We start from the raw sequence: 27,659 nt of genomic DNA on the forward strand, positions 1-27,659 counted from the left end.
CCATTCAGTAGAGTCTCCTATATGAAAAGTAGATGGAGCGAAGCTCGAAAGATGGGAAAATGTCCTTTAAGTGTATTTTGCACAGATTTATTTTTACCTCAGTGTCAATTACCTAATTTAAATTTCTATCGAACACTTTTGCATAACAAGTACAATATAGACACGCACAGAGTCTGAAAATTACGAAGTTTCCCCTGCCAGAAGTGCTTGACTTGGTGAGTTAAAAAGCTTAAAAGGAAGACTCGGAATATTCTTGTCATTATAGTCGCTCTGTTTGAACACATTTCACACAGAACAATCCTTTTTTGGAACACACTTTTGTCAAGATAACATTCTTGAGCCTGTCAGAATTTACTTGCAGGGATGTTCAGAGAAGTAGGTGTGCTTCCTACAAGCAACCACAACTGCTCTAATGACACTTTGCTTCGTGAATTATCTTTTTTTGTAAAAAAAGCCAAGTTATCATGTCATTTATTTTAATGCTTTGAAGCAGGTCAGAAGGTATTACTTTTTAAAAGGGTAGGACTCCCAGTGAAATCAATTGCAGGCTTGTGCAATATAACTGTATTGCACACTATCACAAAAGACACACTCCTTCAGGACAGGTACTGTGTCTTTCAGCTCTGAATTCTAAGACATTTCTGTCTCCCAAACTATGTGCCACATTCTGCCTGGCATAGAGTAAGGGCTTAATAAGTAATGATGAGGGAATGAATGAGTGAACGAACAAATGAGTTAGTCAAAGGCTTGGAGATTGGTTAGTCAATTGCTCATCCATTCATAAGCTGCTTTATTTTACTCTATTTTAGACCTCATTCTATCTATATGAGTAACACCTGATTAAATATCACTGAATATACCATATTGTGAAGCATATGGCTTGATATGAAAGGTCATGCAGCTCCAGATGTGAATATTTACTCAATTTATAGCAAACGGTTCTTTTTTTTTTTTATTTTTTTTTTAACGTTTATTTATTTTTGAGACAGAGAGAGACAGAGCATGAATGGGGGAAGGTCAGAGAGAGAGGGAGACACAGAATCTGAAACAGGCTCCAGGCTCTGAGCTGTCAGCCCAGAGCCCGATGCGGGGCTCGAACTCACGGACCGCGAGATCATGACCTGAGCTGAAGTCGGCCGCTTAACTGACTGAGCCACCCAGGCGCCCCTATAGCAAACGGTTCTTACCTGTGTTCTGGGCAGTAAGTACCTTAAAGCTGCAGGCCACAGATTTTCTTCTTGATAATAAATAATGGCTCTTGTTTAAATTTAAATTTGTCAAATGAGTCTGTGATCTAAAAAGAGACCTTTATAAAAAGTGGTCCACAGTGGTACAAGCTACCTTTCTCATGAACCTAACTAGTGAGCTGGGACACATTTATTGTTCCTGTTTATTGGGGTTTCAATAAGGCCAGACCAACAAATCCATAATAGACAGGTGTGCCCTGAAACATTCATCTAGTGACAACATTCCCATTTCAAAGTCTCTTTTTCTTATATGTCAAATGAAGATGGCATTTCTACTGTTTTCTAGATCAGAGCAGAGGAGCAATGGCCACTTGCTCTAGGAATATTCTAATGTTCCTTGACTATTATCTTTTCCTCCCCCCCCCACCCTTTTTAAAATTTTTTTTTAAATGTTTTATCTATATTTGAGAGAGACTGTGAACAAGGGAGGGGCAGAGAGAGAGGGAAACAGAGGATCCAAGGAGGGTTCCACGCTGACAGCAGTGAGCCTGATGGGGGGCTCGAACTCATACACCGTGAGATCATGACCTGAGCCTACGTCGGATGCTCAACTGACTGAGCCACCCAGGCGCCCCACTTCTTCCCACCTTTTACCTCACAAGGATGACATAAGGATTCACAGGAAAAGTTCTGTCCAGTTCTTTGAAATGAATAACATAAACATGGCAGATATCCATGTCATTGGTCAATGAAATAATAGTCTACAAGCCAGTGGAGGCTGGTTTCCATTTTATTCTAGCTTTTATAAATGTAATTATTGCACATTCACATTTTCTGATTCAATAAGGACCTTGTTATTAAGAGATTCTTTGAAGTTGGTCTATGTTATAAAGTGAACATTTAAAAAATACCACCTTAGTTTTCAGAGTTACAGCCCAGACAGGAAGATGTAAAATGCACTATTCTGAATTGATTTGGTGAGAAAAATAAAAGCACTCAGAATAGAGGGAGCATCAGGGGAAGAATGTGTTTGGGCTAAAGATACACATCTGCATCCATGGATGGTGTAAAAGTGCCTCTTCCCTGTGTCCCAATATTGCCACCATCCATCACTGCCATGCACCCTTCCATGGGATAGTGTTTTCTTTCTTCCTCCAAAGTCCTCATTTATGAAAATCAGAACTAGGCAGGTGGCCAGAATTGGGGGCGGGGGCAGGGGGGTGGTTATAATATGGGGTAAAAACAATTGATCGCCCAGGAAGGTGGGCCTCCAACCCTAGCTAGCACCTGTTCCTTCACTGCCTGCTAAAGGAGGAGAAAAGCCATTCACTCAGGAAGCAGCCTGGAGGTAAGAACTGGACTGTGTTTCAGTTGTCTGTCCTGTGGGTGATGACAGTAACAGGTTTAAGTGACTTTGGAAAGCAGGGAGAAGTGAGTGTGTGCCTCCAAGCTAGCTAGGATTGGAGGGAGAAACAAACACACAGAAAACTCACAGACTCTCTTCAAGGGTTTATATACATGAGGAAGGGAGCAACGCAACAGGGCTGCATTTTGACTTTCACAGACCCGAGGCACTTCTGTGTTTGTGGACGCTTCCCTTCATGAAAAACACTTTTTAAGGGGCACCTAGGTGGCTCAGTCAGTTTAGCATCCGACTCTTGATTTTAGCTCAGGACGTGATCTCACGTTTATGAGATAGAGCCCCGTGTCAGCCACACCGACAGCAGGGAGCCTGCCTGGGATTCTCTCTCTCCCTCTCTCTCTGCCTGTCCCCCATTCACTCTCTCAGCTTTCTCAAAATAAATAAATAAACTTTTTAAAAAACCATATTTTTTAAACTATATTTTATGTCTGCATTGGAATGAAGATGAATATAATCCAGGCTGGATTCATTATTATGTATTAGTTGCTATGTTCATTTTTTTCTTCTGATTTTAAATGAACTTAAAATGAGAACATTTAGTGGGCTCCTAAAGGTATCATTGTCCTGGGCACAGTGCAAATTGCACCTAAGAGACAAGGCGGCCACATCAGGGAGGACCTGAACATTCCTTATACTACACTCTCATCAGAAGGAAACAGGGTGTCTGAGAATAGAAAATGTCATAGCCTAATGGCTCTAATGTCACTTCTTCTACCTACGAGCTGTATAACTTAAGCAAATTAATTTATCTGAATCTTGGCTTCCTCATAAATTGAAATTTGAGTATTTAAATGAGATATATACAAAATAATTTGCCTACTACCTGTTTCAAAGCACTAAATTAATGGTAGCTATCAATAGTAACAGCAAGTTGGTGATAATATAGAAAAACCCTTTCAATGGAGTCAAAAGAGGTAGCTTCTAGTTCTGGTGTTTTGTTGTTGTCGCTGTTGTTTTGCTGTGTGACCCTGAGCCAAGCACTTAACCTTCCTGAGTCTCGGTTTCATCATCTATAATAATATCTGCCCTGCAAACTTATAAGATTGCCTGAAAGAACAAATGAGATAATAGATGTAGAAGCATGTTTATCACTAGCTAAAAGCATTACATATAGGAATTATTATTACCAAAGAAGTTGAAAATTCTGTAGAGGGAAGTGTCCATTGCCTGGCACACAAAAGCTGTTTGGTAGATGTTTTTTGAATGAATGGATGCCTCACAAAGCTTTCAACATTTGGAATGCTAAAATCACCACTGGTGTGCTTAATGGTGAAACGCATTGCAAAGGCAGCTGGAGAGAAAAATGACAAATCATTTCGTTTGAGGAGATTGTAACTAATAATTCATAACGATAACCTTCACTAACATGTTAAGTGTCTTAGATTGCAGGCTTTGGGAAAGTACACATGTCTTGTATTTTTGTAGCCCCAACATTTCCCATCCCATTGTTGATACACAATAGGCATTCAGCAAATGCTTGGAAATTGAATTGAATTGCAATTATCCAACAAGACTTGCTCTGGTAGCCAATCTTAATCTCTCTCCATACTGAACATTCTTAATTCCATTGTTTCCCCCAAGCGCTTCCTTGGCTATTTGTATCAGTAAGACTCTCAAAAAAATTTTTTTTGATAAATATTATCTGAATGAATAAGTAAGTTTCTCACTGTACATTTATTTTAAATTTGTGTTGCTAACCGTATAGCGTGCAGATGCTTGAGAAAGTACACCTTTGTACCGTAGGAGATACCATAGAATAGCTTAAATTCGTATAGTACTTTCATCAAATTAGATTTCAGAATCCCATTCATGATTCTCGCTCGTATAAATCATCATACGAATCCATTATACCTTGGAAGAGAATCGTGACCAAATCTAGGAGTTTCTCATTGATGGGACCAGCCCTGCATACTCTTTTCTCAGTCCTGGAGGGTGGCCCCTCATTGTTCAAAAACTATGTGCTCAAGTGTACAGAACTCTCATGCCAGCTTGCCAACATCACACAGCCTGCTGAATCTCCGAAGCTGTGACCACTTGCCTGTTGCAATAGAGACTTTCTTTGGAGTATTAGTGTGTGGTGCACTTTGTGAAAATTGCTCCTTTTGGTAGCGTCTGAGTTTAAATTGGCATCTCAGCGGTGCAGCTGTGATTATAATTGACTGAAGTTCTCAGCACAGAAGACACTGACCATCTTTCTCAGGCAGATAGCTCTGTCAGAAAAGCCCCATTGCAAACATCTCCTGATCATCCTTTAAAAGATACATCTCTCGCTGTCCCTCTTTGATGTGCACCTTCTACATGGTTGTGTCCTTTCCCCATTAGTCCTAATGTATTGTTGTTGTGTGTGCAGTGGGAGAGTCCCTAGAGCGTTGTTGGATGTTAATTATCTTTGGCTCTGGGCAGGGGGTGGGGGACAATGGAAGTCTTTAGATTCCACTTACAGTTTGTGGAGGTTTATGTGATTTACCTCTGTACTGAAAATGACCAGGAAATTTTCAAGAGTGGCACATAACAGTTAATGATAGCAAGATGTTCTACATGAAACAAGCTTTTCAAAACAGAAACTTTTACCTTTATGTGAAAGAAGCATAAAGCTAGAGATGTGGCCCTCAACCGGTGTCTAACCTTATCTCATTAGCATAAAGCAATTCAACTCTCAGGATGAAAAGAAAGTCCTGGCACATAGTCTTGTAAAATATTTTAGGGGGTTACCTTATCGGCCTACCACAACTTCTGCATTTCTCTGGATGGGCCAGCTTGGTCCTGAAACCGTTTGAAGAGTTGTGTCTCCTCCAAATAAAGGCTGTGTGTGCATATTCCTTTTGAAGCCGTGCACGCAGTGGGAGCTTAACAGAGTCCCTCGGCTGACAGAGTCACATAGACCCATGCACGTGCCCTGGATCAGCAGCACTCGCACTTGGCCTAGCAGAGTCCAGTTCTGCCCTCTTCCTAGATCCCCTGGCCCCTTCTGCATCCCGCCATGCCCCCATGGGGTGTCTCAGTGATGACGTTCATCTTCAAAACCCCTATCATGAAAATCCAAACTTGGAAGTAAGCTAGAATGGCCAGTACTTCAGTGTAGTCATCCGCTCTTACTCCACAGAGGGTACCATGCAGGTGAAGGCTGCTTCATTCATTTGGGAACCGCAGAGCAGCTCACAAATGCAAGGAACCACCACCCCTCCACGGTTGTGCAGAACCAAGAGAAAGGACACTAAGAGAGAAAGGACACTAAGAATCCATGTGACTTTGAAACCTGGCTCTGACGTATATGCCGTGCACATATGCATGCATAAATGCAGCCTTTGGTTTAAAAAACAAACAAAAAACTACAAAGAACTTAACCTAAGTTTCGTTTTCCCATGGTTGGAATGAAAGAAACGGTGCCCCGCCCCCACCCCACACTCATTGGAGTGGGATTAGGTGAGGCACTTGAAAGCACCTGGTACAAAGTAGTTTCTCAACGAAACTTGGTTGTTCTTCCTAAGAGCCCCCGGCAGGGCCACTGGGCAGCAAGGGAGCAAGAAACTAGGATCGTAGGTGATGAGTGCATGGCAAAGGAGAATAAGGCATAATTTGGTGTGCCATGTTTGTGTGACAGCAACGGGGAGGCAGAGATAATGATGCAGATCCGTGATCCTCCACAGGGGATGCCTCCTACAAGAGGCTTCCCATTTAGAACAAAGGGACACCCCTGTCTTCCTCTGCAAGTGATCATGGTGGGACAGCTGGGGATTGGGAGGCTTGCAGCATCCACACCCAAGTCATACCTGTTAGCTCACCTACCTTTACATGAGCCCACCTACTTCTCCCTGTACAGATTCTCCCCTAGCATAGCTTTTCCTGAAACTCCTGTTTTCTCATAGCAGATAAAGCATTGCTTACAGTTGTGACAAATTTGGCATTCCATGAAATATATGTAGTGTATGTAGCACTTTCCTTGTTTCCGGAAGAAGCATCAATAGGCAAGTGTGGACTTGCCTACTCATGCCCATTCATATCTTCAATTTCAATTAAATTAGGTTATTTGCTCCTTTGTCAGTTGAAGGCTATATTTTCTTTTAACTTTTTTCCCCTTAGTTTCTGTAGGACATAATTCTCATTAAAATAAATATCCATAGGGGCACCTTGCTGGCCCAACCAGTAGAGCATATGACTCTTGATCTTGGGGTCATGAGTTTGAGCCCCATGTTGGGTATAGAGATTACTTAAAAATACATATTAAAAAAAATCTTTACCATAGCTCAAAATTATTTTTTTAAGTTTATTTATTTATTTTGAGAGAGAAAGAATGAACAGGAGAGAAACAGAGACAGAGAGGGAGAGAGAGAATCCCAAGCAGGCTCCGCACTGTCAGCACAGAGCCCGGTGTGGGGCTCGAACTCACAAACCATGAGATCATGACCTGCGCCAAAATCAAGAGTCGGTCGCTCGACTGACTAAGCCACCCAGGCACCCCACCACTGCCCAAAATTATTTAGGAAGGATCTTGGGTAATGTGGCTTTGTCCTAAGGAGTGATCAGAATTACTTGGAGACATTCCACAGTAATTAAATGTGTCCTAAAATGAGGCCCAAAGGCTCCGTTTTATTCCAGACACGGATGGATACGGACATACCAGAGGCTTTCACGGCATGGTGCTGAGCCAGATTCACCCACTGGTGCGTCCTGACAGACTATGGGCGGGTGGGGTTTCCAGCCAGGGTGGCATCTGGGGCTTCTCCAACTGCTCATAAATAGCAGGCAGGGCCAGCTTGAGGGGAACACTGTAACCCCTGCCTGTTGAGAGCTTAGCATCTTTTACGTGGAAAGGTGGATGCAAAGACCTGTCACAAGACAGTTGTTCAGAGCAGCGGTGGGACCAGCTGAATACACGAGATGTTTACCTTGCGGATGGGGCTCTTGCTTGGCCGTTGGAACCGAACATCCGCCGCGGTCCTGTGGGGCCCACAGGCCCTCATCACCCCCATGTCAGAAATAGGAGGGGGCGGGCCCAACTGTGACACCATCTGTGTGCCAGGGATGGGGGCCAAAAGGCCTGGCACCCGAGGGCTTAATTTCACTCCATCCAGTCTGTAATAAGGAAAATCCTGGAACAGACTAACAGCATTTTCCTCCTCCTCTCACTTCCCTAACCTGCTATGGCCACAAAGCAAGCACACGGCTGATACTTTCCTGCTTTCATGAGTCCAAGGAGCTTCTTTCTAGGACACCCCCTGACCTCAAGCTCACCTCCTCCAGAGCTGCTGTTCTGAGAACAACGACTGCTGGCAGTGTCATCTTCCTCCACAAAAGAGCACTCGTGTCCCCCGGGGCCCTTGCTGTGTCAGCCACAGCCAAGCCAGGGGCTTCTCCCGGCAAGGCTCACATACATGACAGATTATCATCCTGGGCAAGAAGAAAAGGCATATCCTCAGAGTGAAGAAAGGGAAGCTGCGCCCCCCACCCCACCCCTTCTCTTAGCCTTGACCTCCCTTGCTCCTGAAGGTGCAGTTCACGGGCCAGGAACATCAGTAGCACCTGGGAGCTTGGGAGCCCTGCAGCATCTCAGATTCACCCCCACCCACATCACGGGATCAGCATCTGCATTTTTTTTTTTTTTTGAGACAGAGAGAGAAAGAGCATGAACGGGGGAGGGGCAGAGAGAGAGGGAGACACAGAATCGGAAACAGGCTCCAGGCTCCGGGCCATCAGCCCAGAGCCTGACGCGGGGCTCGAACTCACGGACCGCAAGATCGTGACCTGGCTGAAGTCGGATGCTTAACCGACTGCGCCACCCAGGCGCCCCAGCATCTGCATTTTTAACAAGACCCCCAGGTGATTCCTATGCATGGTCAGGGTCAAGAACAGGGCTCTGAGTCTTATGTTAACGATCAGATGTATGATCACTTTATATTAATGCCAAGTGGAAGAAAATCTCTGCCTATTCCAAATCTTAGAAGGAAAAGTAACTAAGACGCTCAGACCTCTGCAGATTGGAAAGCAGGGCTACACAGATGTCGGCTGTTGGTATTGGCAATGTTCTAGAGAGGCCTGGCCACCTTCGCCCTGCCCCCAGCTCAGAGAGGTTCCTGAGAAGAGAAAACAGCCTGTGCTCACAGTTTGTTAAGTAGAAGCACCTAGACAATGGGGAGGGAGTGTTTCCTCTGACTGCCTGTCTGCCTTCCGAGCAGGGGAGACCCAGGCCCGCACCTCCACCTTGTGCTACATGCAGAGAAGAGCCAGTGAAAGCCACTTGGAACTTCCCTGTCACTCAGAGGCCATTAAATTTTCACAAGATGAAAAGTACTTTTTCCAAAAATAAAACTCAGAGTTATCATTTCAGTAGGCTGGGGAAATGTACGGTGTCTTTTTATAGCTGCAAATAAGAGCAGTTCTGTAACAATTCTAAATGTCTTCCTTTGATTCTACAGTCTTCTCTCCTTAGCAGGAAAAAACTGGAGTAAAACACACAGGTGTCATTTAGGCCCTCAGGGCACTACCTGTGCCCACAGAGCACGCTCACATTCCTCCACGGCAGGGACAGTTTCTCTTGATGTAACAGTACAGTGCAGCCCTCGTGTCTCTCGTCCTCGGTTTCCCCTTTTTACAATAAGCTGTTATAAAAGCTCAGATGCCATCAGGGGCCACCAAAGGAATGAAAGTGAGTGAGGGGTGAGGAAGGGACCGTGCAGCAAAGGGAGAGTGTAACAGGAGGTCATGGTAGGGAATTTCCCTGTCTCCTTCTGGCTCATTCAGGGGTCTAGTTTGGAGTTCACAAAGTTGACCTGGCAAATCTTTGCATTATTTTTGACTATACCAACTCTTGAGGGCATGGGGGGGGGGGGGGAGAGAGATGATTACTGCCCCACAACTGTCATTCCTCTACATTACAGAGGAGTAATGGAGTGATGCGACCCGTCATGGCTCCCAGCAGCTGGTGCTTTCTCTGTGAACTCCAAACAAGATAGTGTGCTAGCAGAGATCCCCAAGGAGCATCTTGCTTATGTCTTGTTGCTACTGTTGATGTTGTTTTGTCTTATGTAATTTTTTTTAAATGTTTGAATCAAAACATTTAAAAATCAGGAAATTTCACTTTTCTTTAATCCCTATTTCTGGCCTCCTTTGACTTGGAAAGTCTGATGACACTCTCCCGCATTTCCATGTGGCAAGAGTCTAACTTGTAGCCACTTCCTACTTTAGATGCCCTTTCCCATTCCCCGCGGTCCCCCTATCCCCCCACCCACCCCACCTCGCCATTCCTGCCCATGGCTGCCTCACTCTGGGTTCTGACCTACCTGGTCCAGGAGGGCATTTCTGACTCCAGCCCCTTTTTGCTGGTCTGACTCCAGACCCTTTTCCCAGTCAGGGCCAGGGTCTGAGAGGCCAGATGGTTGAGAATGCGGCTGATGGGAGGCTCTACTTCATTTGGTTTACAAAGCTCTAAAATGTTTCTTTGTCTTAGAACATCAGATTTTTTTTTTTTTAAGGCATGCATTGAAAAGAAAATGAGGAAACTGTGTGATGAAACTACATAGTGATTAAACAGGGCGCCAACCTAATGGCAGTTTAACTAGCAGGTTCCTATTGCTGTCAGCCCTCCTCTGGGCATCTCTCTGGCTCAGCTACTCCTCAAGAATGTTCTGCCATCCAAGCCATGTATTATCTGGGTGCAGGCCCTTTCATTCTCACTGACCTGGCTGCAAGGAAGTTATCAGTCTCTGTTTACTCAGCGCCCCTTGGTGCTGCATTTCACTTTAATCCTAGAAAAGCGACTCCTCTCTAACCATTCCTTTGTTTTAATTTTTCATTGTCAGTTATTTCAGATATGTAGAAAAGAACTGAGGACAGCATAACTTATCCACATCCCGACTTTAGTGAAACCTAACACATTGCTACAGAAGCTCCATATTGTTTTTTCCTAAGGAATAAAATAGTACAGGTATCCCACCCTGCTCTCATTCTCTTGAACTTCCCAGAGGTTACCAGCAGCCCAAATTATCTATCTTACATTATATAAAATACAGTTTTTAGATTTAACTATTCGATACAGGTTCCTTTATAAGTGCTATGTGGGGTTCCATGGTAAGCCGCACCACGATGAATTATTGTCTCTTCTTATTGGACATACAGATTGTTTCCTACTTTTTATACTACCAACAACGCTGCAATAAATGTTCCTGTATCTGTCTTCCTATACACATGTGCACAAGTCTCTTTATATGCCTGGAAGTGGAATTGTGAGTCACAAGGCAGCACTTCTTTACCTTTATGTTATTGCCAAATCCTTCTCCAGAATAATTGCCTTGCTTTAGCTCTCTCAGCAGCCATACATGAAAGCCTCCTCCTACCTGCCCCCCGCCTCCCATCTTTTCCACGACTTGGCATGTTAGGGCTCTTGATTTGGGCCAATTTGAGAGTGAAATGACATCTTTTTATTGTGTGACTTTTTCTCTGATTCCAGGAAAGGCTGAGTATTTTTTTTTTATGTGTTTAGGGACTGTGAGAATTTCTCATACTGTGAATTGCCTGCTCACTGGTTTTGCACTTTTTTTTTCTTCTGTTGGGTTACCTTTTTTTATTGATCTGTACACATGTTTTCTAATTCTAGTAAGAAATTGGAAGTTGTATGCATCACAGATTTCTTTTTCGTTGGGGGGGGAGGGGCACACCCATGCAGATGTGGGGGGGGTGTTTTATGTGGGGTATTTTGTTTTACAGAGATTTTGAACTTTAATATAGTATAGTGTGTTAATATTTTTATGTTTTATGCTTATGTCTTACATAAGAAAGATTTTCCGACCTTGCGATCATACATACATTTCCCTATGTTAAAAAGTTTCTTTTAAGTTTTAAAGTCTTTTCTAGGGGCACCTGGGTGGCTCAGTTGGTTGGGCGGCTGACTTTGGCTCAGGTCATGATCTCGCAGTTTGTGAGTTTGAGTCCTGCGTCGGGCCCTTTGCTGACAGCTCAGAGCCTGGAGCCTGCTTCGGATTCTGTGTCTCCCTCTCTCTCTCTGCCTCCAGCTCGCACTCTGTCTCTGTCTCTCTCAAAAATAAATAAATGTTAAAAAAAATTACGTTTTTTTCTAAAAGTTTTAAAGTTCCACTTTTCACAGGTAAAGCATTGATCCCTCTGGACCAATCTGTATATGTTAGGAAATAGGAATCTTATCAATTTCCCACTTTCATTGAAGACTTTTTTTTCTCCCCGTGCTGATTTGCAATGTCACCTGTGTCACAAGTATATTTTCATATATGTTTGGAGCTGTTTCCGTTTCCCTGGTCCTTTCTAATATATCCCACACCCCTACCATATGACTTCCTTACCAAGGAAGGCTTCAAGTGAAAGCAAGTCCTGCTATCTTTTGTATATCAAACTTAACTCTTTTGAACCTTTGGTTCCTCTGTAAGAATTTTAACATCAGCTCATTGTGTATCTTGAGAATCTCTTTTGAGACTTCTTTTGGAATTGCAGTGCTATAAATTGATTTGGAATTTTGTTTCAAAGAGCTATTATCTTTTATCAGGTTAAGGAAGTTTCTTTTTATAAGTAGTTTGGCAAGAATTCTTAACCTAAAGGAGTATTGAATTCTATTAAAAAAAAAAAGTTCTGTGTCTATTGATATGATCATATGGTTTGGGACATAATCTCTTTTAATCTGTTGATTAGTTTCATTAATATTTCATTAATAGGTTTTTAATATATTAAGCTACGTTTACATTCCTTGAATATATTGTCCTTGGTCATACATACCGCTGACCTAATTTGCTAGTATTTTACTTAGGGATTTTTTCAATCACATTCATTGTTGAGATGAGTCTGTCATGTTCTTGTACTTTGTATTCACTTTTAGTTATTAGCCAAACGAGCTGGGTAGCTTTCTCTTTTCCTAGTCTCTAAAATAGTTTATACAATAAAGAGATTATTTTTTCCTTGAAGATTTGTTAAGCATCATGTGCAAAACCATTCAGGCTTTGTGCCTTTTGATTACTGATTTCAGTTTCTTTAATGATTGTTATTTTTTTCAGACAGTCAACTTCTCTTTGAGTCGTTTTGGTAACTGATGGTTCTAGGAAATTATCCATTTCATCTTAGTATTCAACATTATTGCCACAGGGAGACACATCATAATACTTCATGATTTTTAAAAATTTTGACAGTGTCAGTAGTTATAGTCCCTTTACAGTTTCTATCCTTTTCTACCACTTTTTCTACTCCTCTGTCTGTTCCGTCATTTCTTTCTCCTGTCTTTTTCATTTTTTCATTTACACATATCACAAAGCACAACTCTGAAAAGTAATTCCTTCTGCTACAATTTTGAAATTATAATTGATTTCTGAGATGGTAAGTAGGACTATTTCTAAATACTCATGAATTTAGGTAGAATGTGCTGCCAGAAAGATTGTCTTCTGGTAGTTTCATCTCCTGTCTTCCATGGCATTTTTTAAATTCTGACTAAAGACGTCAAAGTTGCAACTTGGAGTATAATCAGACCCCTTCCCCCCCAACCCTGAGACTTCCAAACTAGCTGCTCTAGAAGAAAAAAAAAGTAATGGTTTATCCTTCCCTGCCTTCATACCCTACAAATGATTTTTCGCTATGTCAGAAATAAGTTTAATTGCCAAATTTTATGTATTTTAAGTTATTTCAATTAAACTTATTGAAGAAAAATACATTCTTTTTTAGATATTCTTTCATATATTCTTGTGCTTAACTACAAAGAAAGCCCACGAGCTTCTTCATTTGCCCCCTCATCTTCGCACCCTGCCCTCCCACACCTTACCCCCTTTCCTCAAGCCGTGCATTATTACCCTTGCAGGATCTGTGGACTTGTTTCACCTCAGAGACCCTGACATGTTTTTATTATCCCAAGGGCTGCTCTGTCATAGTCTCTCTTTCTCTCTGCCAGATACCATGAAGAACACCAAATCAAACGGAAAGCAGGGTGGTGAGGGTGGCAGAGCATTCTTGTGACAATCTCCTGGCTCCTGGCCAGAAGTTTTACTTCGAAAGATCTCCTCCTCCTTTCCTAGACAGTCTGCCTCCCTCAAAGAGTTAGATGGAAAGCATCTTTCTATCTGGGAAGAGTAACTCCCCACCATCTAGTTTTCTCTGAGCCGAGAGGGGTATTTTTTTTCCAAAGCAGGTTCCTTCAGGAAGGGAGAGAGCTGCCTGCGCCCCTAAGCTCATTAGGCCTGTCCCCACAAAGCCCAGGGCAGCGCCAGCCCTGATGGGGCAATTGCCCTTGGCACAACCCCTGGCAGTGTGGTTCACAGAAAGTTTCAAGTAGCCCAACTCTTCCAGCGAAACAAAATAGCAGCAATTTCAACACATAATCAGCTACTTTCATCACAGTGGCAGCTGGTACATTGTGAACCTTCAGTAAATATTAATCAATAGCTATCCAGTGGCACTGAAGAGAGACAAAAGCATAATCTGATGGCTTAACCAAGGTCACACTAAACAGACGCTGGGCCTTAATGTTCAAGGGGATGGTACATGTTCCACCAGCTAGAGCTGCTCGGGCCAGGAGAATCTGTCCAATGCCAAAGCACTTTGCATCCACATGCAAGCCCTCCAGGACAAAGGACATGTTCTGCTTATGGTTGATCTGTATTAGTGAAAGGAGATTAAGAATACCCTAAGCCAGCCTCATGAGAATTTTCTGTAACTGTGTTCTGATCTGACCCATCAAGTGAGGGAGCTAAGTTAGATCTTGACTGTGGACCTTAAAACAAAACCACAGCATTAACAAATGCCTCATTCCACCCCAAAATGACCTCTTTGTCTAATACAAATGCAATCAGCATCATAGCATACGCAGTTTCCTATATCTAAAAGTTGGTCACGCTGGCGATGGCACTTGACTACTTAGTGGACAAGATCTAAAACAAGATGGAAAACACAAAGAGAGGGAACTTTGCCAAAATACATACTAAGTTTAGTCTGTTGGTTGCATGGATGGGAACTGACATGGTTCCTGGTTTTCTTGGATGGTCCAGTCTTAAACAGTCACCCCTTGTTGAGCATATCAGAAGGTTGGCCCACTCTCTAGGCAAGAATAGGGAGAGGGCTTCCGATCAAGAGCCACTGTCTAAACCGACAGTGCATTTGCCAGAGCAGAGCAGAAGTCTCGTGGTAAAAGGCTTCCTTCCAGGGCAAACAGTGGCTCCCAGGGATATTTCCAACTCTATTTTCTTAATTGCTTTACTCTCTGACCTAACTGGTCATCCTTCTTGGATTTTGCTCCCCTCTGCCCTACACCCACAGGCAGGACCCACCCCAATCCTGCCCCAACTCCCCTCACTCCATCAAGACCAGCTTTGAAACCCATTCCTAGCCCAGGCCATGGACTTCCTCTCTGCCCAGATGGGGAGCTTGGATGTGAAGAGGCTCCAGGGAGGGAATACCCCATCACAATCCTTCAACCTGCTCCCTGGTTCCTGGAAGTGTGCAATTTGGAAGACACACCCCGTAAATACGGTCTGCCTCATGCCATGTGTATCTTGTCTCCACCAGATTTTAAGCTCCTTCAGAGAAGAGCCTTTACATTTTAATCAAGTGGTTTGCACACGGCAGTCTCCTAATAGAGATGTCTTGATTGGTTTCCAGTCAGTTAATTTTCTAATCTACCTATAATCATAGTCATGATTATAAAAGCTATTTTTTAAAGCTACTCAGACTTCGCTTTTGATACATAAAATTCATGAAAAGCCAGGGATGAAGTGATTCCTTAAGCCCTTGACTTGACCTGACTGTTGCTTTTGACACAGCCATACGTTTTGCAACAAGAAAACCTTCCGCAGACATAAAGGTAAGCTACACGCAGCACCTTGCCATCACTGAAGCCTCGGACTTGAGAAAACAACAAAATCAACTCCTTGTTCTTTAGTAATAGAGGCTGATGTTATGACTCCCCAGTAAGACTGTGGTACATAAAGTGCTGCTGCCTCTCAGCAGAGGGGCATAAAAGCCAGTCTCCTTTGTAATTATTTTATTTAGAAGGCATGGAAGAGACATATAGAAAAAAAAAAAAACAATGTGAAGAGCACAGGGAGAACTCATTTCTTGGAGCAGGTTTTAAATGAATTAGAAATGTATTTTCACCATCTGCTGCTGCTACTGCTCTTATGAAATTTGGGAGTCACAGATTGCAGTTTGTATAACACCGACTGTGGGGCTCGGAAAATCTGCTCGGGATCTGTAGCCTGAGGGAAATGTTCTGGATGACTTCTGCAAGCTCTGGTGCACGAGGAAGAGCATGCTCTCTGCAGGGCTTCCCCAACATCTGACAGGCAGCACCACGTGCTCATCAGGGGAGAGGGAGGGCGACAGCAGCGTAGTACTGGGACTGTCCCATATTTCATGGTGGAAAATCCTTCACAACATTTGCTGTGACTGCTCCCGGCGTCACTGAATATAGAGATCCTCATTATCCACCTAAAACGACATGCTCACTGAGGCTAAAAACCAAGGGCTAAGAAAAGAATGGAAAGGTACATTCTCACATCACCTCTCTCAATGAGGAGAGGCTAATCAGAAAGTTAAAAAAAAAAAACACGAAAATAAATATGAAGTGATAAACGCCAAACGCCTCATTTTTTCATCTTCATGCTTCATGAAGTTGGAAAGTAGAAGGAAAGATAGGGATGGAGAACAAGTTCTCTAATCATCTATCAAAGGATCAGATTCAGATTCTGCAGTTCTAGAACATTCTCTGTAGCCAAGTAACCACAGCCAGCCAATCTACCTAATACAAATACCTAAAGGTCAGTTCACTCATTCTGCCAACAGTGCCAGGCAGTGGGACCACAGAGGTGAAAAGACAAGGCACAGAAGGCGCTTCAAGTCTAGTCAGGGGGCGAAGACACTGGCAATCACAGTAGGTATGACCATGCTTTTATGGAGGAAGGTATAGAGTGTGGCGGGGCAGAGACAGGGCGCAGGACCAGTAAGTCTCTGTCCACCAATCCAGTGTTCTCCATACCTGTGGAGCTCAGGTCCCCTCCCCCACCCCACCACCCTGAAAACCACCTGCCACCCCTGTTCCCACCTGTCACTACATGAATCACGGCACCAAATTTGTGCAGGGAAAAAGTGGACGCGTGTGAATTTTGAGCACCTATTTTCTACAGAGGCTGTTATTTTATTTATTCCTCACCACAACCTTATTTTCCAGCTGAGAAAATGGAGGCCCAGAGAAGTTACGTGGTACCATTATCAGAGAGTAAGAATCAAAGGAGCCACCTCTGCCCTCAAAGACCACGTTCCCTTCGTTACACTTCACTGCTCCCACTGCTATTGCCCCAAAATAATTGCAGACAACAATGATGGAGATAGCCCTGTCTACTCAGGGCTACTCCGATTAGACAGGACTCGGAGAAACGACTGATTGCTACTCAGAGCAAATTACTCTTTCGTGTAATTTGCGATCCACGGCAGAAATTTAACTTCACCAAAGGTGGCTCATGATGTGCACTTTAGGATTACACTGAAGAATTCTCAAGAATACCAAGCACAGCTCTCCTACCATGAGACTGTGGGCCCAAACCACATTGTCCTCAGGGCCAATACAGTTATGTACCAGGAGCCCGCATCCATATGACACATAGTTCAACATGAGCAGGGACCAGGATTGTCACCTCCCTTAGTTCTAATCACGTCAGTCTTACCTATCATCTATAAATAAATGCGATTAAAATAGAACACCAATTTCCTGGCTTGAGACAAAAATCTTAGTGGCTATAAAAGCACAGGCTGCTTACATATTTTCAGTATAAAATACAATTTTTTTTTCTTGGAACTGTAAACACTGTGGCCCTATGTCATGGTCAGGCAGCAATGACAGAAACAAATTCAAGGAATACAGAAGTAGAGCTGGAGATGGTAACGTTTACTGCTTCCCTTTGCAACATGGTTACAAGGTCCTGCATAAAGTTTCATTGCTTCCTTAAAAATTATCATACATGTTTACGTAGCAAGAACTGGAAAGAAGGAAGATTAATAGCAAAAGGATAAGCTAATAAAATTATTGATGGACAGAGTTTGTATGATGCAATTGTCTGAAATGGTAACTCTCCCACTTAGATTATAGAAGACTTACGTCCTTTCCAAGGTGTGTATCAAGAAAGCCAAGGCTAGGGGCACCGGGGTGGCTTAGTCAGTTGAGCATCTGACTTCGGCTCAGGTCATGATCTCACAGTTGGTGGGTTCAAGCCCCACGTCCGGCTCTGGACTGACAGCTCAGAGCCTGGAGCCTGTTTCAGATTCTGTATCTGCCTCTCTCTCTGCCCTTCCCTTTGCTCACACTCTGTGTCTCTCTGTCTCTCAAAAAACAAAAAAAAAAAAAAAATGAATAAATGTTAAAAAGATATTTTTAAAAAGAAAAGGAAAGAAAGCCAAGGTTAAAAATTTGGGCAACCTGGTGTCTTGTAATCCACTTTAGCACTTACATACAGCATCTGAAATGCAGGTAAGCACTCTGATGAATAAATGACTGATTGAATGAATAATTTCATTAACCATCTACTCATGGTTCATAAATCTTTGCATTGTGGAACATTTTCTGACATTTTCCTAAAGCTGATCCTGGTCAGACAGAGCAGGTGATGCTTTAGCCTAATCTAAAGAGATGCTGTGGCCAGAAGTACCTAGGGATTTTTTTTCCTTTTAATAAACAATGAGGTCTCAAAAAACAAAACAAAACACAAAAAACCAATATGCTCTCAGGAGTTAACACATCACATTCACTATCAAGCATTACTTCTTAGTGTAAATAATTTAATCAAATGTCATCTTTGGTTGTTTTTGTTTTTTTTTTTTTAAAAACTTACATCCAAATTAATTAGCATATAGTGCAACAATGATTTCAGGAGTAGATTCCTTAGTGCCCCCTACCCATGTAGCCCATCCCCCCTCCCACAACCCCTCCAGCAACCCTCAGTTTGTTCTCCATATTTATGAGTCTCTTCTGTTTTGTCCCCCTCCCTGTTTTTGTATTATTTTTGTTTCCTTTCCTTTATGTTCATCTGTTTTGTCTCTCAAAGTCCTCATATTTGTGAAGTCATATGATTTTTGTCTTTCTCTGACTGAATAATTTCGCTTAGCATAATACCCTCCAGTTCCATCCATGTAGTTGCAAATGGCAAGATTTCATTCTTTTTGACTGCCAAGTAATACTCCATTGTATATATCTATACACCACATCTTCTTTATCCATTCATCCATAGATGGACATTTGGGCTCTTTCCATACTTTAGCTATTGTTGATAGTGCTGCAATAAACACGGGGGGTGCATGTGTCCCTTCGAAACACCTGTATCCTGTGGATAAATGCCTAGTAGTGCAATTGCTGGGTCATAGGGTAGTTCTATTTTTAGCTTTTTGAGGAACCTCCATACGGTTTTCCCACGTAGCTGCACCAGCTTGCATTCCCATAAGATGTCATCTTTGTAATGGACAGCTGATCAAATGGGAGTTTAGGTAGGCTCTGAGTGGAGAGAAGAGAATTTGGGAGCTTGGCAGTCGGATCTGAGGTGTGCTCACAGATCTGAGAAGCCAGAGCAACCTGAAACAGGAAGAGGGTTAGAACCTGGGGGAAAGCCAAAGATATCATGTCTACACCGTCAGTTTTCCTCCATTCCCTTGCCACTGCTCGCTGAAAACAATGGTAGGGTTGGAAATCTGCAGTTGTTCCCTCGGCTTTATTAGGTTGTGCATTTTAAACTTCTTTCCCTCTGGGGATTATTCACAATCAGTATTTTCCCACTATTGGGCTCTCACTATGTGAGTCTTAAGGTGCAGGACACTCACTGTTGTTCCCTCGTGAGAATGGAGAGAGAACACAGCTGGGGTGTGGACAGGGGTGCCGGGGGCAATGACCGCAGGACGGGGCCCCACATCACTGGGAATGGCAGCCAAACAGGAAGCTGCCAGCTGGCCCACCACCATGGGAAATCAAAAATGACCTCTTTGGCGAATTAAAAGGCCCTGGCACAAACATCTAAGCCTACTTCATCCTTTTCTTCCATTTTTGCATGGGACAACTGGCTCTTCTCAGTTAATCCAGAGACTTTTACTAGGTACCCAGCACATATCATGTGTTTCACATAAATCACCGCACTGGACCTCCGACCTCCTGAAAAGTTGGCAGACCATCCCTATTTTATAGATGAGGAAACTGAGGCTCCAAAAGGTATCACAGCTTGCCCAAGGTGTAGGTCACTGTAAAGTGACCAAGCCAGAAATCAAACCCATGTACAGGACTTCCCAGACTCTGCTCTTTTCTTGCTCCGCACTGCCTCATATCCTAATTCTGTAGTTCACTCAATTCTGGTTTAATTTTTACTAAATCTCCTAAGAAAATTGTTGCCTATGAAAATTTTTCTGCTGTCTGATGACTCTGGACACAAAGCCATTAGGTTGTAAATCAAATTAAGTCACTGTTCAAACGAGTATGCAAAATAATCTTTAAAAGCAGCAAATGTGCTTAAGGAAATGGCCATGATAGCATCTCACTTCTGAGACCATGAGCTTTGCAGTTTCAGCTGATCAACCCTCGGGAATATTTAATGATTTTGTCCCGGACTACTGCACAGCCAGAAAATTCAGTTGGACCTTAGGATGATGAATGTGTGTGATTTAGATCTGAGGGCTGATAAAAGGAAGAAGGTTTATGCAAGTTGACAAAAAACAAGCTGGCCATGGCTCCGTGAGATTTGCTCTTTATGAAGAGACTCTGTTTGCTTTTGTGATAGATTTATCTACCCTGACATTTATTCTGCTTATTAAAAAAAATTCACACTCATCAGTTCGCTATCTGGGCATGGTAAATACATTTCCTGTCCCCAAGTCCTATTACTCTAAATTTATTTTCCATTCCAGCATTGGGCAGAAAATATATCTTTGATTTGTTCTTTCCAAGTCATTTGAGTACTTTATCCTGTGATTTTATATCAGCATTTTATACTTTTAGATACTTTACTTGCACTTCTGGGACTTCTACCTGTTTTAACATATTAAGCCCACAATATTAGTAAACATAATCAAGACCTAAAGTTTATTTAATTTTTTTAAGTTTAATTATTTTTGAGAGAGAGAGAGAGAGTGAGAGTGTAAGTGGGGGAGGGGCAGAGAGAGAAGGGAATTGAGAGAGAGAGAGAGAGACAGAGAGAGAGAGAGGGAGGGAGAGAGAGGATCCTAAGCACTAAGCAGGCTCCTCACTGTCAGTGCAGAGCCCAAAATGGGGCTTGAACCCACAAAACATGAGATCATGACCTGAACCAAAATCAAGTCGGATGCTTAACCAACTGAGCCACCCAGGTGCCCCTGAGACCTAAAGTTTAATCATACAACCTTTCATAGTAGCACTAAGTAAGCTGTGCAAAGTGGTTTTTATATATGCATCAGCTTATTCAATCTTTGTGTATATTAATTACCAAAAATAGCTGAAATAACTAAGATTAAAGCACCTCCTCAGATTATTATCTCACTTTTGGGAGGTCACCTAGCAGATAACACAGAAAAAAATTTTGAGGTTTGGGTGATGTCTGCACAACGCCAAAATATCTAATGAGTTTTTTTTTTTTTAATCCAGGGGTCTATTATACAAATTTAAAAGCCAGCTAGTTTGATTGAACTGATTTGCTATACGGACATTTATTAGAAACGTTCACAGAGAGCAGAGTAAATTCTACAACACTGTAAAGTCAGTTTTGAACGTAGATGTGTGCCAGCCCAAATGATACCATAACAAAGTCATGTATAAACCCAATTGCACATTCTTGCATGTTACCTGTAATTGAGCCCCTTCTCTCTGCCAGGCACTGTTCTGGGCACAGAGGATACAGCAGTAAGCCAGATTGGCACCTACCTTGCTCTCTTGGAGCTAATTATCTAATTAACAAGAAAAATCTCAGAGTTGTGATAGCGCCGTGCCAGGAAGTGAAACAAGGAGTTGGGGTGGAGAGATGACGAAAGTCTCACTAAGGAGGTAACATTTCACTGAGGTCTGAATGACAAGAAGGGGCCAGAGATGCAGCAGTCTGCAGGACAAGCACTGCAGGCGTAGAGACCAGTGAGAATGCTAAAAGTGGGGAGGAGCTTGGCAAGAGGCTGGTGATCAAGGTGGAGAGTGGAGGGGATGAGGTCAGACAGACCTCATCTTTGTATGAGATGCAAGGCCACGCGGGGCTTTCCAGACCTAGGCAGGGAGTCTGCATGTCATTCTAAATGCGAGAGGAAGCCATTGGAGGATTTCAAGAGGATTTTTAAGAGGATTTACGTTTTTGAAAGTTTTCGTTGTGCAAGTTAGCACTGTGACTGTATACGGATTCTTAAAGAATGAACAAATTACCTGTTGATCAGGTCAAATTGCATGACATCACATCACTTCCTCACTTCACTTCTCTCCGTGCAGCATAACCATAAAGAGGCCATATTTGACACGCTCACCAGTCTTTCCAAGGGCTTCTCCTGTGAGGCAGGAGTCTCCTTCCCAGTTCATCTTGCTTCGATGTTGTCTGGTCTAAACTCCCATTTGCCGGTAGCCTTACATGTGTAGCCTTACACAGTGGCCTTACAAGCAAGCCTCCATCACTTCCTATAACTTTATGAAATCCTGCCTCTCAAGAGTATTAATTTCACTTTACAACAGATTTGCATTGAATGTTTTAGAGCTCGTGGACACTCAGTGAGGAGTCAGTCATGGTGGCACAGATAGACATTAGACTTAAGGGGGGGGACATTTGAAAAGTATTGTAAACATTCAGGTTAAGCAGTTTTGTGCTTTGTTCCAATAGATCCCTTAACTATAATGAGTGAGGTAGCAAAAACTCCTGTGATCCACTAGCCTTGCCCCTAAGGCCCTTAGAAAATGGTCAGGAAAATGGACCAACAGTCACGAAGCAATCAGCACAAAAGAATGATACTGAGTGCCTGGGTGGCTCAATGGGTTAAGCATCCAACTCTTGATTTCAGCTCAGGACCTGATATGGTCGTGAGATAGCTCCCTGTAGACTCTGCACCGGGTGTGCAACCTGAATAAGATTCTCTTTCTTGCTCTCCCTCTGCCTGTCCTCTGCGCTCTCGCTCTCTCTCTCTCTCTCTCTCTCTCTCAATCTCTCTCAAAAAAAAATGATACTTATTAGCCTTCTATAATAATGTGATAGGCAAAATGACACTCCAGAAATGTCTATGTTCCTAGCACATGTCAATATGTTATGTTATATGGTAAAAGGCAATTGTGGCTGCAAATGGAATTAAGATTACTAGTCAGCTGACTTTAAAATAGGGAGATTATCCTAGAATATCCAGGTGGGCCCCATGTAATCACCAGGGTCTTTAAAAGTAGAAGAAGGAATCAGAATAGAGTCATAGGAACTTGTGACAAAAGGAGAAAGGCATATGTTGCTGGCTTTGAAGACAGAGGAGGGGGCCAGGATCCAAGGAACTTGGCCCTGAGAAGCTGGAACGAGCAAAGAAATGGGTTGTCCCCTAGAGCCTCCTAAAAGGGACACAACCCTGTCAACACGCTAATTTTACCCCAGTGAGACCTCTTTCAAACTTTTGAACTACAGAATCGACAGATAATAAATTTGCATTTTGTTAAGTTGGTAAATGGTTACCACAGCAACAGAAAAGCAGTAAGTAGAATAAAGCCCTACATCGTGGAGGAAGTGAGGAAGTGCAAGAAGTGAAGATGGGAGTGATGAACGAGAGTTTCTCACAAAGGACGCAAATCGTGGTCCAAAAGGCCTGTGATAGAGAACCTTCTGAAAAAGACAAGACAGACAAAGCTCTTAACATCCTCAGGGCCAGCACTCATGACCAGCAGCCTGACTAAATTAATGCGGGGTACCGAGTGTTTTTGAATGATTTCTGTATAAATTTTAAAGTGTTTGGGCTAATTAATATGGCTGCTGATTAGAGGATAGATCTTGTTCCTAATTTTAAAAGTCTATATTTCATAACCATTTAAGTTGTCACTTACTGCTCATAAAATTAGCAGGGCATAAAATCCTAGAGCTTTTATTTTTTTTCAAGTTTCTAAAATAAGTTTCTGTAAACTTCCTTGGATCTTTGAGAGGCGTTATGATGAAGCATAATCTATACTCTGGCAGAGTTTTATTTTGCTGAATGTTCCAGACTAACAGAAAGTTAGCTCAGAAAATCCTCTTAAGTGCCCATCGATATTTAATAAGCTCGACTCTGATGACAAGTGTCAGCCGGTCCCTCTTCTAGAAAGTTGATACTGTCTGTGTTTGTCCGTTACATAAGCCAGTTTGGGGAGGAGACCATCACCTGCGTGCCTTGCTCTGGGAATTGCTGTGGACTTGACATTTGTCTCTCTCTAAATTTTCTCCTCCCTTAGGACAGATGTAACATCTATCTTTCACCTTTGTGTCCACCCACCTACAAGCACAGTACCTTTCACAGAGTCAACATTAAATGATACTTCATGAATAAAATAAAGGAAATATCCTATTGTAGCTGAGATGTTGATCAAAAAAGTAGCCTTTTTAGATTCATAATTATGTATGGATCTACATGCTTACAGAAGAAACTTCTGTATTTATACATTTATGCAGATATGTATATATGGAAATATAGCAAGTTCATCCTAATACATCTAATTTTGTCAGCTGCAAAGTATCAGACTATTGAGCCCTAAATTATTAGGTCAGAGACACTAACTCCAGTGATCCAGAAAATGTTTCAAAAGAAAGCATTTGTATTTAACAGTCAGAAATTCTCTTTCTTGCCATACTTTTTCAAAATGACTGATTTCGATATAGTATCTTAATTGAGGGTTCTTCTGGATCCAGGCTCTGTTGCTAGAAAGAAAAAGCCAAGATATGAGTCATTCAGAGAAACTCATGTTGTCAGCCTGATAAAGACATGAAGGCCAGAAAATTCTTTTTCCCTTTTGTTGTCAATATCTATTTACCCCTAATGGGCATTTTTAAATAATGTTTTTGTTGTTGCTCTGGACTGCTGGGAAATCGAATAGCCTTATGGAAAATATACGAATGGTTGTGCCTACAGATTATCTAAATTGAAGACAATTCCAGACCAAACTTTTTCATTACAGCATTACAATATTGGAAAATACCTTGATCTTTCCTGTACATACCCCTATATTGGGACAGAGACCACACTAATTAACTGTATATAATGCCTTATATTTAGAACACTGTGGCCCTCTAAATTTTTGTCGAATTTCACTCTGCAGATAATAGGAAACTAACAAAACAATGCAAAATCAAGTGAAAGTAAAAACTTATCTAATTAATGTTAAAGTTTAATGTGATAATAATAAAACTGGATAATTAAAGCATCCATACCCTAAATCATTCAATTTAGCAGGATAATAGGGAACTTAAGAAATTACGTAACATCAAATTTTGAAAAACAACTCTTGCTGCTACCGAGATGTTTAAAGTCATCTTCATCACAAATTATCCATAGAATATTCCAATCCCCTCTCCTTGTTTTGCATATGTACTCATAGATCAAGATTAAGTGTTTTATTTAAGAACCTATTTAAAAGACAGGAGTGGCTAATCATTTAAAATTAGCTCCTTGACCAGAACTACACAGCCATGCAAAAACAAAGCTTGGGGTTTGATCCTAATTATTCAGATTGATTGTCTACTTCTCCCAAACTCATTAATTCAGAACTCCTGTTTCTAGCATTCTCCCTTCTTTGCACTGTCTTGATCTCTCCTTTGAAATCATTATTGCTTGGGGAGGAAGGATGACTGTTGGAAATAAATCCTAAATATGGGAAATCAATATAAAATCCCATCAAGTAAAAGAGATTCTCACCCTGATATTGTATTCTTCATTTGCAATTTGACTTCTTGGATACACCCTATTCTCAGACATGGGAGGACTTGTGTGCCTTAGAAGAGAATATAACAGACCATGATGGAAAGACAGGGGCACCCTAGACATTTACACAGGGCGCCCTGTGTGCTTTGAGGGCAGTCACCTCTGATAGCTTTAGAATTTTGAGGATTGCTTGGGCTTTCTGAAAGCAGCATGTGGACTCTGGGAACTGTCTTACCTGTCTTTCATTTCATCCTTCAAATTCTGGGGGTTTTTTAATGGGGATTTATTTCCCTATGGAATTCGAAAAGATTTGCATGTCTAACAAGGACTAATATATTTGGAGGGAACTAAGGAGTCTTTTGTAACCACCGAGGTGTCTACAGATTACAACTATAGGCAAAAAACACCACTGATGTTGAAAAGCTGACCGCCTATTGTGTCTGGAATAGTAGTTATTCCCTGGACTGCATTATGGAGGCCAGAGCAACATTAGCCTAAACTCTACTTACCAAGTGTATTGAAATTAAGCCAGGGCTCTTATCATGCCAAGCCAGAAGTTTCCCTTACTCTTTCACATTTCTTTCCACTTTTGCTGAGCTACCTAGAAATTTATTTTAAGAGGTTGTTTCTTCATGGGCTAATGAACATTACTTTACTTTTCAGACAGCTTTACAAAAGCTATCTGAATTCAACAAATATTCAATAACTATTCCCTGAATATTCACTATAGACCCAGCACTATGCCAAGTCAATAGAATTCCAAGGGTTTCTTTCACATGTACCAATGAGCTTGGCTTCTGATAAATTTATTCGAGACTTACTTTAATTTACACACTTCTCTAAGTGAAAGCCTGTCAGCTTACTTTATCTTTTTTGCTCCAGGAAAGTGATTTGCCCAACCGAAGGGCACTTGCTTTAACTGAGAACTTCTGTCCTTAAGTACAGGAAACAACAAAATACAGTTTCCATTTTTTTTTTTAAGAGTGAGAGAGTGTGAGGAAGGGTTGGGGGGTGCAGACAGAGCCTTAAGCAGGCTCCGCACTGAGAACAGTGAGCCTGATGCGGGACCAGAACTCATGAACTGTGAAACCATGACCTGAGCCGAAGTTGGAGGTTTAACCGCTTAACCAACTGAGCTACCCAGATACCCCTAGGTTGCATTATATACATAGTAAGTTTAGTAGCCCTGAATGCCTATAGGTTGCTTTTGAAACCATCATTTATTTTGTAGTTTCGGCCCTCTGCATTGCTCTCGTCTAGAAGTGGTAGGTCAGAGAGGGTTGTGGGAACACAGAGCCAGCCAAGCAAGGACAGACAGCTGGAATCTGGTGGGAGAGGCACAGACTTGTGCTAGAGGGCAACACTGGCAACACAGTGAGCAGGGTGCGGCAGGGTATCTAAGCAGAATGACAATCTCAGGCACATTTTAGCAAGTGACTGGCAGGAAACAGTAGCAGAGTTTCCAAAAACTGTAAGAGTCAGAGAGCCACACATTGCTTAAAAAAAAACACACACATAAGCAAATGTGTATATAGATTCCCTACCGTCACCACCACTTTTATACCAGAAGTAGCATATTGTAACTTTTCTCCTACGCCTTGCTTTTTCCACTGAATGAATGCAGAAGATCACATGGTTATAGTCTGTGGAAGGTTCCGTGTGGAAAGCTTCCACCTTTCTTTTTTCCAGCTGCATGGTGCTCCATGGTGGCTGTGCCATAGTTTATGATCCTGAAGGACACTTGGGCTGTTTCTAAGCTTTTCTTCTCGCAAACAGTGCTAGAATTAATAGCCTCATGCATACGTCACTTTGTGTTTTTGCCATTTTATCTTTGAGATAGATTCCTAGAAGTGGGTTTGCTGATTCCAGGTGTGTGCACTCTTGCCAGATGCTGCCAAATCCCTTCCATACAGGTTGCACCATTTTGCATTCCCATCGGCAATGAAGATCAAGTGCGGATGATGAGACGTTGGAGAAGCAGATTCCTAAACCAGACACTTGGAGCCTGGTGCTTCTATTTTCTGTTGAGATAGAAAACAAGGTCATCAGTGAACAGAGAAAGGTGGATGTGGAACGGGTGTCTAGAGGGGAGCGGGGAAGTTTCTGAACAGCCAGGGAAGGAGCTAAGCAGCAAGGTAGGATAGAAGTGTTCAGCAGTGTGGAGGGTTCAGGGCTCAAACTAGACTCTGGCCTTTTGAGTTTCTCCTAGCATCATTCAGGCACATTTCTTCAGC

The 27,659-nt window shown here is 42.3% G+C and overlaps 1 protein-coding gene and 1 long non-coding RNA gene across 4 annotated transcripts in view; one reads left to right on the top strand and one right to left on the bottom strand.

Annotated features, from left to right (window-relative positions):
- KCNB2 (potassium voltage-gated channel subfamily B member 2) overlaps positions 1-27,659 on the top strand; it is a 623,843-nt gene that overhangs the window by 560,553 nt on the left and 35,631 nt on the right. The window lies entirely within an intron of this gene.
- LOC109496037 overlaps positions 21,231-27,659 on the bottom strand; it is a 102,222-nt gene continuing 95,793 nt past the window's right edge. For both annotated transcript variants that reach the window (XR_006592203.1, XR_006592202.1), the window contains one exon: positions 21,231-27,446. This is a non-coding gene — a long non-coding RNA (uncharacterized LOC109496037). The remainder of the gene's footprint in view (positions 27,447-27,659) is intronic.

This window comes from Felis catus, chromosome F2 (genome assembly GCF_018350175.1).
Source record: "Felis catus isolate Fca126 chromosome F2, F.catus_Fca126_mat1.0, whole genome shotgun sequence".
NCBI lineage: Eukaryota > Metazoa > Chordata > Mammalia > Carnivora > Felidae > Felis > Felis catus.